Here is a 14,650-nt window from a genome sequence, read left to right as displayed (position 1 = left end):
TCTTTTATCCAAACAGAATCCCTGTGTGATTTACAATCATGGCACTTCAGAAACGCGTACACTGACAATACTGTTAAGTGATGGCCCCAACTGCTGGGAAGTGCAACAGCATCAGCTTTCAAAGGGAGAGAAGGATGAACAGTCATATCTTTGTACAGGATGCCACATACTTTCATCAAAGTGTAATCAGGTAGGTACAATCTAGAACTTCCTACACACCCCTCTTATGTTAAGCCAAGTGACACATTTAAACATTTTGTTGGTATTCTTCCAATCCCAAATTTCCACTTCTCATAACCCAAATGTGTTTCAACTTAAATTTCTTCAAGTCCCATTGTCACCTTAGCATTATCTAGCAATGTTACAACCAAGACAGCACAACTCTTTTCATGTGAATCCTCTCTGTACTGTATGTACCCACTTCCTCCATAATCATCCCCCCCCCTTTTTCTTCTCCACCCTCCTCTCTTTTCCCACAAACTCTCCCACTATATCCATACAGTGTCTCTCCCTTTCATTTATCACCCACTTCCAATTTTCTCTTCCCTCCTAACCCTTAGGTTTTACTGCCTCCCTACCCACTCCAAATAATATTACCACATTTTTCAAACTGCTGGCATCTATTAGTTCTTAGCACAATCAACCTATACATTTCAAACACGGCAGTAAGCTTCTCCTGTACCCTATCTATATGGGGTGCATCCAGACGTTTCTAGTATACTACCAGTATGAGTCAAGCAACTGTCATTCCCAATATCAACAATTTGCCCTTTGCTTTCCCCAACCCATGAATCTTAATATTCAATAAAGAAGTTCCAATATCCAGCACCAGCTGCCATTTCAATGCTGTACTCATGAAATCACCTTTTCAGTAATAGCTCAAGACAAGCTGACATTCACAGGTAAAGTACATTTGTCTCTAGAGGGCTTTCCAAACCTGTCCTGGGGGAACCCCATAGTCAGGTTTTCTGGATATCCACAATGAATATGCATGAGGGACATCTGCATGCAGTGGAAGAAGAGGATACATATCAATCTCATGAATATTCATTACTCATACCCTGAAAATCCGACTGGGTGGAAATCCCCAAGGGCAGGTTTAGTAACTACTGGCTTGTAATGTAAGCTTGTAACCGACTTGCCCAAGATCTCAAGGAGAGTCATGGGATTTGAACCTTGGCTTCCCTGGTTCTCAGCCACTAGGCTGCTCCTACTTTTCAAAGTGTATAAGCATATACATCTTATACTGCAGTGCCCGATTTACAGCTGTACCTGTCTGGAAGCAGTCTAGTCATCGGAGGGCCTGGTCAGCCACTGTTGGCTCTTCTGAGGTGGGTGGAGCTAAGAACTGTCTACAATAGCAGCACTGATAGTGCCAGTGGCAGAACGTACTTGTCTTCGGCTCACGTCCCTCACTGAACCCTTTGAGATGCATCATTATGGACTTCACACTCTCAGGACCAATTTCCAAATTGAATATTCTCATATTCATTTCATTGTCCATTATCCTCCACCTGACTGTGTATGTACTTTTGTAAGCTGCCTAGAATTGCTTAGAGCGAATTATAAATGATTAATATAAAAAAAAAATCTTCCACACATTAATTAGCTTCTACCTAAAAAAACTTGATATGTGAGTGCACAGAATTCACTTTTTCTTGCCTGTCTTGCCTAGTTTGCCAGCTGTTTCCTCCCATTAATTATCCCTTCTTCCACCAGAAATGACTGTTCTGTGCCCCCTCCCCCTTCCCCCAGTCATTAGCCTCTTCCTGAGTATCTGCTATCTCTCCAGCTTTTAACTTTCTTATAGCACCCTCCAACTCTTATCTCCTACTCAGCAAGGTGGTGGTGGTGGTGGTGGAAGTGGCCTCCCCCCCCCCCCCCACAAGTACCACATTCTCCCCCCACCCCCACACACACAAGAACCACATTGTTCTGTTTATCATAAAGAGCAGTGCAAGATGGTACTATCCCCATCCAGCAGCAGAGAAGCAGGTCACCAGGTGGGGGTTGAAGGGATGAAAAGAGGGAGAGGGGGAGGCAGCAGTTATGACCTAATGATTACATGGTTGGAAAGCAGGGAAAGGAGGAAGGCAGCGGCAACTCACAGGAATAAGGGGTCAGAAAAACACGCACAAAAGGAATAGAATATGAAAAAAACCATAAAATAGATGAATAGGAAAGTAGGGAAAGGAAGAAAAGAATAGGGTGCAGGGAGTGGAGACAGGTAGAGTGAAATGAGAAACCTTGAGTCAGAATATGAGGTATGAGGGAATAACAAGTTTTCAAAAAATGAACAAAAAACTGAGGATTGAAAAAAAAAAGTATGATATTAAAAACAAATGTTTAATGAAAAGAAGGAAAAGTTATTCACACAAAAAAGAACTGAACTGGGATTTAAATTGACTGCTCATATAAAGCAGCCTATGGTCTTCTGCCAATTTATGCAAATTATGTAGAACTGCAACAGCATTTTCTAACTCCTGCCACAGAATCTGACCCTGAACTGATGCGTTTAACCAAGGGTCCATATTAACCAATGCACTACATGAAATAAAATCTCCAGAGAGACATATCAGAGGTTTTGTCTATTAATATCTGCTGTAATATTTATAGGAAAAAGTCAAGAAATGTGAATTGTCAGACAACATTATGTGACCAGTACAAAACTGATTAAACATAATTAACATATTAAACATGATGGCAAAGCATTTTAACAGTGCATATGACATCACAGTGTACTCTTGACTCCATTGAAATTTCTATACTCAAAGGACCGACATCCTTACAGCTAAAAGCACTCAGTGTTTGGCCATGAGCCTCCTAACACACCCATAGACTGCGTTAATATTTTATTTTACATGCTGCAAAGCAATATTGCCTGTGTAAATGGCTCTAAATTGACCAACAGTGGAATGAACTCAAAGCAAACACACCTACCACCTTCTCCCTGGATTGTTTGATGTTGAATTAACAAAGTTGTCAGTTCAAGGTAGAAACACATTAGATGTACGTCACCTACTAGGAATGCCTGCTGGATGGTTTGAATACAAAGAGACTGATATTCAAAAGCTTTGTCTAATTAACTGAGAATCACCTGGGAGAAATCTTTGCATTTCTAAATCTACCATTCTTCCCTTTGTCACTAACTGCTGGATGATCAAAATTTATGCTGCCAGCTCATTAGTCAGAAGAAATGTAGCCAATGCCACAAGAGATGGCATTTGAGGCATTCTGGGAGCACAGTTCAAAATTAACCACAGTACTGACTATTAGTGCAGTGCAGATAAACTTTGTTATACACTAGAGGTGTCCAGTTCAGACTGTCCTAAAGTTAACCTGATACCTTTATCCAGTTAACTTTGTCACGATACTCAACGTGGCCCCTGAGATTTCATGACAATTACTTTGTTGTTCAAGGAAGATACAGTTCCCTAGAGCTGCAAAAGCAGTGGAATAGCACCATAGTTTAATTGTGCAAGGTTCTTCTATAGGTGAAGAAATTTTTCTCCCCAATTTTTATACATAAAACTTTATCCATCTGCTTACCAACCTAAGTGTTAGATACTGGAAGCCTAGTTTTTAATAGTAACATAATAAATGACAGCATATAAAGACCTGCATGGTTCATCCAGTCTGCCCAACAGTCACATTCATAACTCATCTGAGCCCACCATAAAAAAGAATAAGGTCTAGAGGAGTTATTATCATCTTGCCAAATGCCATTACTGAAGATACTATCATTCCACCATAAGCTAGTGTGCATCACCCTTAATATGACTGCAGTGAAAATGGCAGCCATACTAAGTAAGTTAATCGTATCTCAAGTGCTGCACATTGCCAACCACATTTCAAATTATTTTTCCCCATAGCAGTTGTGACACATTCACAAGCGGGGAAAGCATGCAGAGCAGAGCACAGCACAGCACACAAAATTCTTTCCAACCCCTCTGCTGGTATGTCTGTACATGTCAATATGTATGCACATCTGTGTAGCAACCCATGTATGTTTGTATGCATGTCTTCACATGTTTGCATGTGTCAGGGGGATGTATTCAGGCAGAAGCAAGCTATATGCAGGCAGGCAGTGCAGCTGCAAAGGGTGTAAGAAAGGTGGGGTGCTAGAAGTGTGCCCTATCCATTGTCTCCCCTGTTTGGCTGTGACACAGTGATGGGGTTGGCTGAGAGTGCCAGGGGATGTGTCGCAGAGCGCATGTCTGGCTCAGAAAACTCCTGGGTGTACTCATATCTGTTCTGGTTATCTGTCTATCTATAATTAGGGAAAAGAGCTAAGAAGGGGTGGCCGTTTGAAAGGTATAATTGCCTATTTGCTATGTTACTGTGAATTTTCCCACTTGGGGATGGTGGCTTCATTTCTGTCCCATCTCCTACTACATTTCTACAGCAAATGAATTTGCCCAGCTCACTCCCTCCTTTTCTGTGACTAGAACTGTCTTCCAGTGCTCCATCCTCACAAGCTTCACATTAACTGGCTCTACCTACAGTCTCTGCTGCTAATTACTCTGGAAACTGTCAGGACAGACTCACTCAAACAGAAAAGAAGTTTAAAAAAAAAAAACTCTGAAAACGTCCAGACAAATTAGCCATCCTTCAAGCTTCCAGACATGAATATAAAAAGTCAGTAGAACCCTGAAAAAACAGTTGCCAATCCTAGCCTCCTGAGTCCAGAGCATATCCGAGAGGAGTCACCATAAAATTCTAGGGCCTAGGTACGCGCCTGTTTGATGACTAAGCAGTTGCAGGAAGGTAGGTAAAAGGGACTGGGGGTGGGATATCAGAGAACAAGGAGAGGTAGTTTAAAATCACCAATCCCTTAGCTGCTATGCTAGAGAAGCTTGAACTTCTTCTCCTGTAGAAACACACTGGGCTATTTAGTTGGGGAGGGGCTTATTTCTCCAGACTCCCCAGTGCAGCATGGCCCATTTTCAGCAAAAGTGAAAGAGTATAGCATTTGATATACCGCCTTTCTGTGGTTACAGGGACTTATTTTGTACCCGGGTGAATGCAGGTTTAAGTGACTTGCTCAGAATCACAAGAAGCTACCACGGGAATCAAACCTGGATTTCAAACTCACTGTGTCTTTTTATTTATTTATTTATTTATTTATTTGTTACATTTGTACCCCACGCTTTCCCACTCATGGCAGGCTCAATGCAGCGGGCAATGGAGGGTTAAGTGACTTACCCAGAGTCACAAGGAGCTGCCTGTGCCGGGAATCGAACTCAGTTCCTCAGGACCAAAGTCCACCACCCTAACCACTAGGCCAATCCTCCACATTTATTCATTTAATCAATATTTACAAGAAACATCTTGCTTAGGAAAGTGTCAGTTAATTAGGAATTTTTACATAGGTAAATAAAGAAAAGAAAGAGTAAATAAATCTTTACACATTCAAAATCCTAAAACACTCAAGTCCATGAGATCCAAGATTTAATAATCTAGGGGAGAAATATAACATTGGGACAAATTATAAGGTAATTCTTTCTCTGCTAAGATATTGTACACCTTCTTTAATGCTTCTCCATTTTAACTGAGGCTATTAGTGATGATACATGAACAGGTTCAGTAAACACAAACTTCTTACCCCCAAGCCTAACTATGCACTTGCAGGGGTATCTTAAAAAAAAGGTGCCTCCCAGGCGCAAAATCTCCGGCTTAAGGAGCAAAAATTGTTTCCCTCCATCGTCGTGTCTCCTTAGAGACATCAGGAAATAACATTATTCTAAAACCCAAAAAGGGTTTCTCCTTATTTCGGAAAAACAGACGGAAAATCCAATTTTTGTCAGGTATTAATGCGACTGTCACCACCAAAGTAGCGGCCGTCGCTAACTCAGAGTCAGAGGTCTCAAGCAAAAGAGATCGATTTTTCAGTCTCTTGATTCAAATTCTTCTCTGGGACATAGTATACTTGGGAAAAGGGTGGAAAATCCTTTTCCAAGATATTCAAAACTTCACAGAACGGTTCAACATTTCAAGAGGAAGAACATTTTGTATCCTAGGAAAGTTGACAAATCTCAGGTTATGATTTTTAGTGAAATTATCAAACACCTCCATTTTTTGCCTGAGATTCGTCACATCTTTTAACATCGTAGTTTGTAACGTTTCCAACTTCATAATCCTTTGATCAAATTTTCCAACTTTTTCATTTAAAACTTTAGTCTCTTCCTCCTTTTTTTGTAAGTCAATTTATTTTGTTACATTTGTACCCCGCGCTTTCCCACTCATGGCAGGCTCAATGCGGCTTACATGGGGCAATGGAGGGTTAAGTGACTTGCCCAGAGTCACAAGGAGTTGCCTGTGCCTGAAGTGGGAATCAAACTCAGTTCCTCAGTTCCCCAGGACCAAAGTCCGCCACCCTAACCACTAGGCCACTCCTCCACAATAAGCTTTACTTTTGGTAAAACCTCGTTAATCTGCTTAAGAAAAAGTTGTCCCAGATTAGACATTAGTCCCACAAAACGTCTAGGGTCACTTCCTTTGGTTTGACCGCTAACTTTAGGGAGTTCAAACCTTGCTGAAGACTGTTCACGATCCACACTTTGACTCTCAGTTTCTCTCCCATCATTCTGCACCGGCTCTGTGGGCAAACTGCCCTCCATTCCTTCCTTGGATAGAAGTGATGCTTCTCCCCGACGTTCTTCTGGGCCCATACCTTCTTCCAAGGGGGACCTTGTCGGGTCAAAGAGGAAGGAGCTTGCGCCGAACGGCTGAGGAGGTGGAGTACGCGCAGCGGGGCTCAAAGTTGTTTCTAGACCGGGGGAAGCCGAAATCTCCCTTTCGCCAGCATTCCCTACCGCCTTCTTGTACAACTGTCCGTGGCCTCATAAATCGGTCAATAGGACCCGGTGAAGGGGATGGAAGCGGGGAAGCTCTGCCCGCTACTCTCCCTCTGCGTTTAGGCATCTCTATAGGAGCAAAGTTCAGAGCATACTAACAGAGCGCGGCCATCTTGGATTCTCGCTGTGTCTTTTTATGGGTCCATTCCATGTGCCAAGCTTGCCCCCAAACGGACAGAGACAGACATCCTCGATCCCTTTTGAACAATTTCCAACTTCTGCTGGGTTTGAAAGAATAAAAGCAGTACTTCCTTACAAAGAATGGCTTCTTATTCCAACACGTATTTATATAATGATCATAAAGTCAAGCAGGCATGATTCATTTTGTTTTTCCTGCATGCCGTGAAAAGGGCTAGGCTGATCTTCTAACACATTCTGAAACGTATCTTCCTATTCTTCTCCCAAGACATGCCCAATTTAAATTCCCGATAATCAAGGTAATTCAAATGTCTTAGTTCTCCAGCATGAGAAAAAAAATGAAAAACCCATTCTCATGCATACATCATCATAAGAACATAAGTACTGCCATACTGGGACAGACCAAAAGTCCTTCAAGCCTAGTATCCTGTTTCCAACAGTGGCCAATCCAGGTTACAAGTAACTGGTAAGATCCTAGAACAGTAAAACAGATTTTATGCTGCTTATGCTAGAAATAAGCAGTGGATTGCCCCAAGACCATCTTTAATGGCTTATGGACTCTTCTTTTAGGAAATTATCCAAACCTTTTTTAAACCCTGCTAACTGTTTTTACCACATTCTCTAGCAACAAATTCCAGAGTTTAATTACACTTTGAGTGAAGAATATTTTCTGCTGTTTGTTTTAAATTTACTACTTTGCAGCTTCATTGCATGCCCCTAGTCTTAGTATTTTTGCAAAAAGTAAATAAGTGATTCACATCTACCTGTTCCATTCCACTCAGTATTTTATAGACCTCTATCATATATCCCTTCATCTGTCTCTTCTCTAAGCTGAAGAGCCCTAACTACTTTAGCATTTCCTCATAGGGAAGACCTCCCATCCCACTCATCATTTTTGTCACCCTTCTCTTTACCTTTTCTAATCCCACTATATCTTTTTTAAAATGCGGTGACCAGAACTGCATACAGTACTCGAGGTGTGGTCATACCATGAAGCGATACAAAGGCATTATAACATTTTAATTTTTGTTTTCCATTCCTTTCCTAATAATTCCTAACATTCTATTTCCTTTCTCATCCACCGCTGCACACTGAGCCACACAAAGGCTGCCAATTCATTATGAAAGAATTTAAATAATATACAATACAGCTCACAAAAAGCTATTAAAAGAACACAAAGGAAATGCAACCAGCTTCAAAATCCACTGCCAGATTACAATACATTTTGGAACATATGGACTAAAAATGTAGAGTCATTAGAAAACATAGCATCCAAAATACATGCCTTGGCTTACAGGAATGCATTCCCATAGTCTCAAACCAAATCTATTTCATATTTGTTTAAAATAAGGGTATCGAGGTGAAAAGAACTCTTAAGAATAAGGCAAAAAGTGAAAGTGATGTGCTCTACTATGACCTGAAGGACAGATTCACAAGTAGCTAACAGCAGAGCAGCAGTGATGTACCATTACAGCAATCCATACCTAAAGTTCTCCTGCCAACAATTTACCAGTTACCAGTCTGAAAAAAAATGCAGAAGGAACAGAAGTGATGTCAGCCTCTTGAATGGATGCTTGAAACTGAGCTCTCAGACCTTTCCTGGAATATTGGCCTCAGTCCCTCCTCACTGGGCTTTCTAAATAGATATCTTCCTTCCCTAGCAAGTGTGTGACACTTTCTGATGGCACATAAAGTGAAGTCTGGCGACATTAAAGAGACTCTTCTGCAGCTTCAGAGTCCAGGCAACTTAATGAGTTCGAGGCCTACCACCCTGCTATGTGGGGTGGGCCAAGACTCAGCAGATGGCTCTGCCAAGTGAGAAAGAGAACAGGTGAACGAGCATGCAGAGCTTCAGTCCTGACTTCAGCTTTTAAAGGGCTGCACAGAAAGCGTAAAGAAATGCAAAGTACCTTGGCAAAAATTGATGCTCTCCATAATGATCAAACACCTGAATTCGCAGACAGATTTGGAGACTCACAAAGAGGAGCAGGGGGATGCCTTTGTTGAGGCCTGACATTGGTGTATGACTGTGGGAGGGGGGGCAGTACGAGGACGTCCTTTGCGGATTTTAGGAGAACAAAAATAGGAAAGAAGAACTGCAGAGTCAACACAGTAAAAATGTCTATTACCCCAATATTCATTAGGTAAAAACTTCTCAATGAGGCAATCCAGGCAAATGCTTCTAGACATTATAAGTGTCTGCTTCATGGAGCTACTGGTCCTGAAATAGATGAGAAAGGAACTTGATGTGAGAATTAATAGTGGTGGAGCTGCTTGGCTCTCAGTCACTGGAAGGACACTAGATTTAGACAAGTCTTTCTGCTCACTGCTTTCCAGCTATATTTTATTGGCGCTCTCGTCTTTTGATTAGCCTTTTGCCTCTTATACCTTTCTGCTTTGTTGCTAATAAGTGCATTGCTAAGATTTTTTTTAATTTATTTGTTAAGATCAGGGCCGCCAAGGGGGGGGGGGGGGGGGCATGGGGGAAAAATTCCCCAGGGCCCTGTTCCTGTGCGCGGCAGCACCACAGAGCACAGTACTTCCTTCCTGCTGCTTCCAAACAACCTCTTTGGATGTGACAGACAGGAAGGAAGTACTCTGCTCTGTGGCGCTGCCATGCACAGAACAGGCGAGCCATACTAGTGCCAGGCCCTGGGGAATTTTGCCACGCACAGTGACAGGAGCAGGACAAGTGGGGTGGGCGGGTGGGCATGGGCCCGCCCAGAGGGGGAGCGCTTGCCCCGGGCCCGGCTTTGTCTCTGAGGCCCTGGTTAAGATTATTTTGTTATTTCCCCCCACTGTTCTCACAGTTTGCTTTTGCTGGGAGTGTCTTCCTGAACACAACTGCTGTCATCTGCCAATCCACCCTTTAAACACCTACAAATATAATGTATATATTTCTCACTACCATAAGGCCAGATGAGATGTCAATGAATTACAACTACCACAAATACAGGTGCTATTTAATGATCTTGAAAATACAATTTTTATATAGAAAACAATTTTTAAGAATTTTGGAAGAAAAAGCCTCAGACCAGCCGTTGCTTATAATTAACAAGCACAGTTGCTTTTGAAAACCTTCATAGGCAAAACACCTCCAACAAAATAGATGTTTAACCAAAACATTTTTAAAGTCCCATACAGTTGCAAAATCTTACAAAGCAACACTTATCTTTTGTGTTCTGCCCCCATATTCATAGAAGAAGGGTGCATTGTTATGCATGAGTATTATTTGAATTCAATTGCATTGTCTGTGTAACTTTGTACGTCTAAGTGCTTTGAAAATACACCTCACTGTGTACTAGGGCTGCTATCCCTATAGTTGCAGTTTCCTGTGATTGACTCCTTGTGTGCTTTCCCATCAGCTCTTAGTTCTAGGTCAAAGCCAGCCCTCTCTCTCTCTCCCTGTATAGAGTTTTCCTAGTATACCTTTGATATCAGAAGCTGTACTAGGGGCTGATCCCTCTCTTAACCTACTGTGATTCCATCAATATTCTTCACCACGTTATTTCCACATATATTCCCCTTTGAGTATTACAGCTTTTCCTCTCAGCTGGGTTGAGGTTCTGGCCATGTCCTTGCCTATGAGGCGACTAGACACGGACTCTGTTTACAGAAGGCAACAATTCTTTCCAAGCAACTGAACTGGTAAGTTGATTTTTTTTTTTTTTTGCTTGCTATGATCACTACATTAAAGAACAGCTAGATTAAGAATTGAGAGTCTACTGGTAAAGCTATTACATGGGAATAATTTATGCTAGCTGTTGAAGCTTTGTGACCACACTTTACCTAGAACAGTACATTTTGACTTCTTATTGCTATAACTAAGTCCTGTCGGTGACAAGACTGAGTTATAGCAATATAGCATTAAGAAGTAGTAATGGAGACACTGCTCAAGGAAAGAATAGTGAACCTTTTAGAATCCAACGGATTGCAAGATCTGAGTCAACATGATTTTACCAAAGGAAAATCATGCCAAATGAATCAGATGACACAAGATTTGCAAAAGAAAGGACACCCCAGATGGAGTAAACAACATGAGAAGTAATCTACAAAAATGTTCTGATGTTTAGCAGCTCAAATTTAATGTGAAGAAGTGCAAAGTGGTGCACTTCAGGTGTAGAAATCCAAAGGAGCAGTATGTGATAGGAGGTGAGAGGCTGATATGCATGGCCCAGAAAAGGAATCTTGGGGTCATAATGTCTGAGAATCTCAAGGTGGCAAAAACAAAGCGACAAGATGGTGATGACAAAACCAAGAAAAATGCTAGGTTATATAGAGAGAGGCAAAACTAGCAGAGAGAGGTACTGTTAATGCCTCTGTACAAGTCATTGGTAAGCACTGTTCCCTCTAAACTATGCAGGAGTCTTCCAATTGCATTACTGCCAGTGGCAGTGAAACAGCATCACGCACTGGGAGGACTCTCACACTGATTAGAGTGAGCAGTGCTGGTGAGGCCCTGCCTGGAGCATAATGTTCAGTTTTGGAGTTCATATCTCACTAAGGATATTAAAAAAAAAAAACTTGAGCTGTTCTGAGGAAGTCAACAATCATGGTATAAGGATTGTGTCAGGAGATGTATGAGAAGAGACTTGAAGACCTGAAAGCGAATGCTACATACCTGTAGAAGGTATTCTCCGAGGACAGCAGGCTGATTGCTCTCACTGATGGGTGACGTCCACGGCATCCCCCTCCAATCGGAATCTTCACTAGCAAAGACGTTTGCTAGCCCTCGCGCGCCCATGCACACCGCGCCTGCGCGACCGTCTTCCCGCCCGAACCGGCTCGTGTTCGTCAGTCCCGTATGTAGCAAGACAAAGACAAGGGAAGACACAACTCCAAAGGGGAGGCGGGCCAGTAGGCCGTGGGCCTGAAGTCTGGAACAGAACTGAGAGACCTTGTGGTTGGTTCGAGATGCGAAGAGATCTACCTAGGGGGTGCCCCACACTTGGAAGATCCGGCGCACTACTCTGGAGTTGAGCGACCACTAGTGAGATTGCATAATCCTGCTCAACCTGTCGGCCATACTGTTGTTTACGCCTGCCAGATATGTGGCTTGGAGACACATGCCGTAACGGTGAGCCCACAGCCACATGCTGACGGCCTCCTGACACAGGGGGCGAGATCCGGTGCCCCCCTGCTTGTTGATGTAATACATGGCAACCTGGTTGTCTGTCTCAATTTGGATAATTTGGTGGGACTGCCGATCTCTGAAAGCCTTCAGAGCGTTCCAGACCGCTCGTAACTCCAGGAGATTGATCTGCAGACCTTGTTCCTGGAGGGACCAGCTTCCCTGGGTGTGAAGCCCATCGACATGAGCTCCCCACCCCAGGAGAGACGCATCTGTAGTCAGCACTTTTTGCGGCTGAGGAATTTGGAAAGGGCGTCCCAGAGTCAAATTGGACCAAATCGTCCACCAGTGCAGGGATCCGAGAAAACTCGTGGACAGGTGGATCACGTCCTCTACATCCCCAGCAGCCTGAAACCACTGGGAGACTAGGATCCATTGAGCAGATCGCATGCGAAGACGAGCCATGGGAGTCACATGAACTGTGGAGGCCATGTGGCCAAGCAATCTCAACATCTGCCGAGCTGTGATCTGCTGGGACGCTCGCACCCGGGAGACGAGGGACAACAGATTGTTGGCTCTTGTCTCCGGAAGATAGGCACGAGCCGTCCGAGAATCCAGAAGAGCTCCTATGAATTCGAGTCTCTGTACTGGGAGAAGGTGGGACTTTGGATAATTTATCACAAACCCCAGTAGCTCCAGGAGTCGAATAGTCATCTGCATGGACTATAGAGCTCCTGCCTCGGATGTGTTCTTCACCAGCCAATCGTCGAGATAAGGAAACACGTGCACTCCAAGTCTGCGGAGCGCTGCTGCTACCACAGCCAGGCACTTCATGAACACCCTGGGCGCAGAGGCGAGTCCAAAGGGTAGCACACAGTACTGGAAGTGACGTGTTCCCAGACGGAATCGGAGATACTGTCTGTGAGCTGGCAGTATCGGAATATGCGTGTAAGCATCCTTTAAGTCCAGAGAGCATAGCCAATCCTTTTCCTGAATCATGGAAAGAAGGGTGCCCAGGGAAAGCATCCTGAACTTTTCCTTGACCAGATATTTGTTCAGGGCCCTTAGGTCTAGGATGGGACGCATCCCCCCTATTTTCTTTTCCACAAGGAAGTACCTGGAATAGAATCCCAGCCCTTCTTGCCCCGGTGGCACGGGCTCGACCGCATTGGCGCTGAGAAGGGCGGAGAGTTCCTCTGCAAGTACCTGCTTGTGCTGGAAGCTGAAAGACTGAGCTCCCAGTGGGCAATTTGGAGGCATGGAGGTCAAATTGAGGGCGTATCCTTGCCGGACTATTTGAAGAACCCAACGATCGGAGGTTATAAGAGGCCACCTTTGGTGAAAAACTTTCAACCTCCCTCCGACCGGCAGATCGACCGGCACGGACACTTTGATATCGGCTATGCTCTGCAGGAGCCAGTCAAAAGCTCGCCCCCTGCTTTTGCTGGGGAGCTGTTGGGCCTTGCTGAGGTGCACGCTGCTGACGAGAGCGAGCGCGCTGGGGCTTAGCCTGGGCCGTAGGCTGGCGAGAGGGAGGATTGTACCTAAGCTTACCAGAAGAGTAGGGAACAGCCCTCCTTCCCCCATAAAAACGTCTACCTGATGAGGTAGATGCTGAAGGCTGCCGGCGGGAGAATTTGTCGAAAGCGTTATCCCGCTGGTGGAGCTGTTCTACCAACTGTTCGACTTTTTCCCCAAAAATGTTATCCGCTCGGCAAGGGGAGTCCGCAATCCGCTGCTGGATCCTATTCTCCAGGTCGGAGGCACGCAGCCATGAGAGTCTGCGCATCACCACACCTTGAGCAGCGGCCCTGGACGCAACATCAAAGGTATCAAATACCCCTCTGGCCAGAAATTTCCTACATGCCTTCAGCTGACTGACCACCTCCTGAAACGGCTTGGCTTGCTCAGAAGGGAGCTGGTCCACCAAGTCCGCCAGCTTCCGCACATTGTTCCGCATATGGATGCTCGTGTAGAGCTGGTAAGATTGAATCTTGGCCACGAGCATGGAAGAATGACAGGCCTTCCTCCCAAAGGAGTCTAAGTTTCTGGGGTCTTTGGCCGGGGGCGCCGAAGCATGCGCCCTAGAGCTCTTAGCCTTCTTCAGGGCCAGATCCACCACACCAGAGTCGTGAGGCAACTGAGTGCGCATCAGCTCTGGGTCCCCATGGATCCGATACTGTGATTCTATCTTTTTGGGAATGTGGGGATTAGTTAGTGGCTTGGTCCAGTTCGCCAGCAATGTCTTTTTCAGGACATGATGCATGGGTACTGTGGACGCTTAGGTGGAGAAGGATAGTCCAAGAGCTCGAACATCTCAGCCCTTGGCTCATCCTCCACAACCACCGGGAAGGGGATGGCCGTAGACATCTCCCGGACAAAGGCGGAGAAAGACAGACTCTCGGGAGGAGAAAGCTGCCTTTCAGGGGAGGGAGTGGGGTCAGAAGGAAGGCCATCAGACTCCTCATCAGAGAAATATCTGATGTCCTCCTCTGCCTCCCACGAGGCCTCATCATCGATATCAGACACAAGTTCACGGACCTGTGTCTGAAGCCGTGCCCGTCCCGACTCCGTGGAACCACGG

The sequence above is a fragment of the Microcaecilia unicolor genome, chromosome 3, assembly GCF_901765095.1.
Source record: "Microcaecilia unicolor chromosome 3, aMicUni1.1, whole genome shotgun sequence".
Taxonomy (NCBI): domain Eukaryota; kingdom Metazoa; phylum Chordata; class Amphibia; order Gymnophiona; family Siphonopidae; genus Microcaecilia; species Microcaecilia unicolor.
This window is presented reverse-complemented; position numbering follows the sequence as displayed.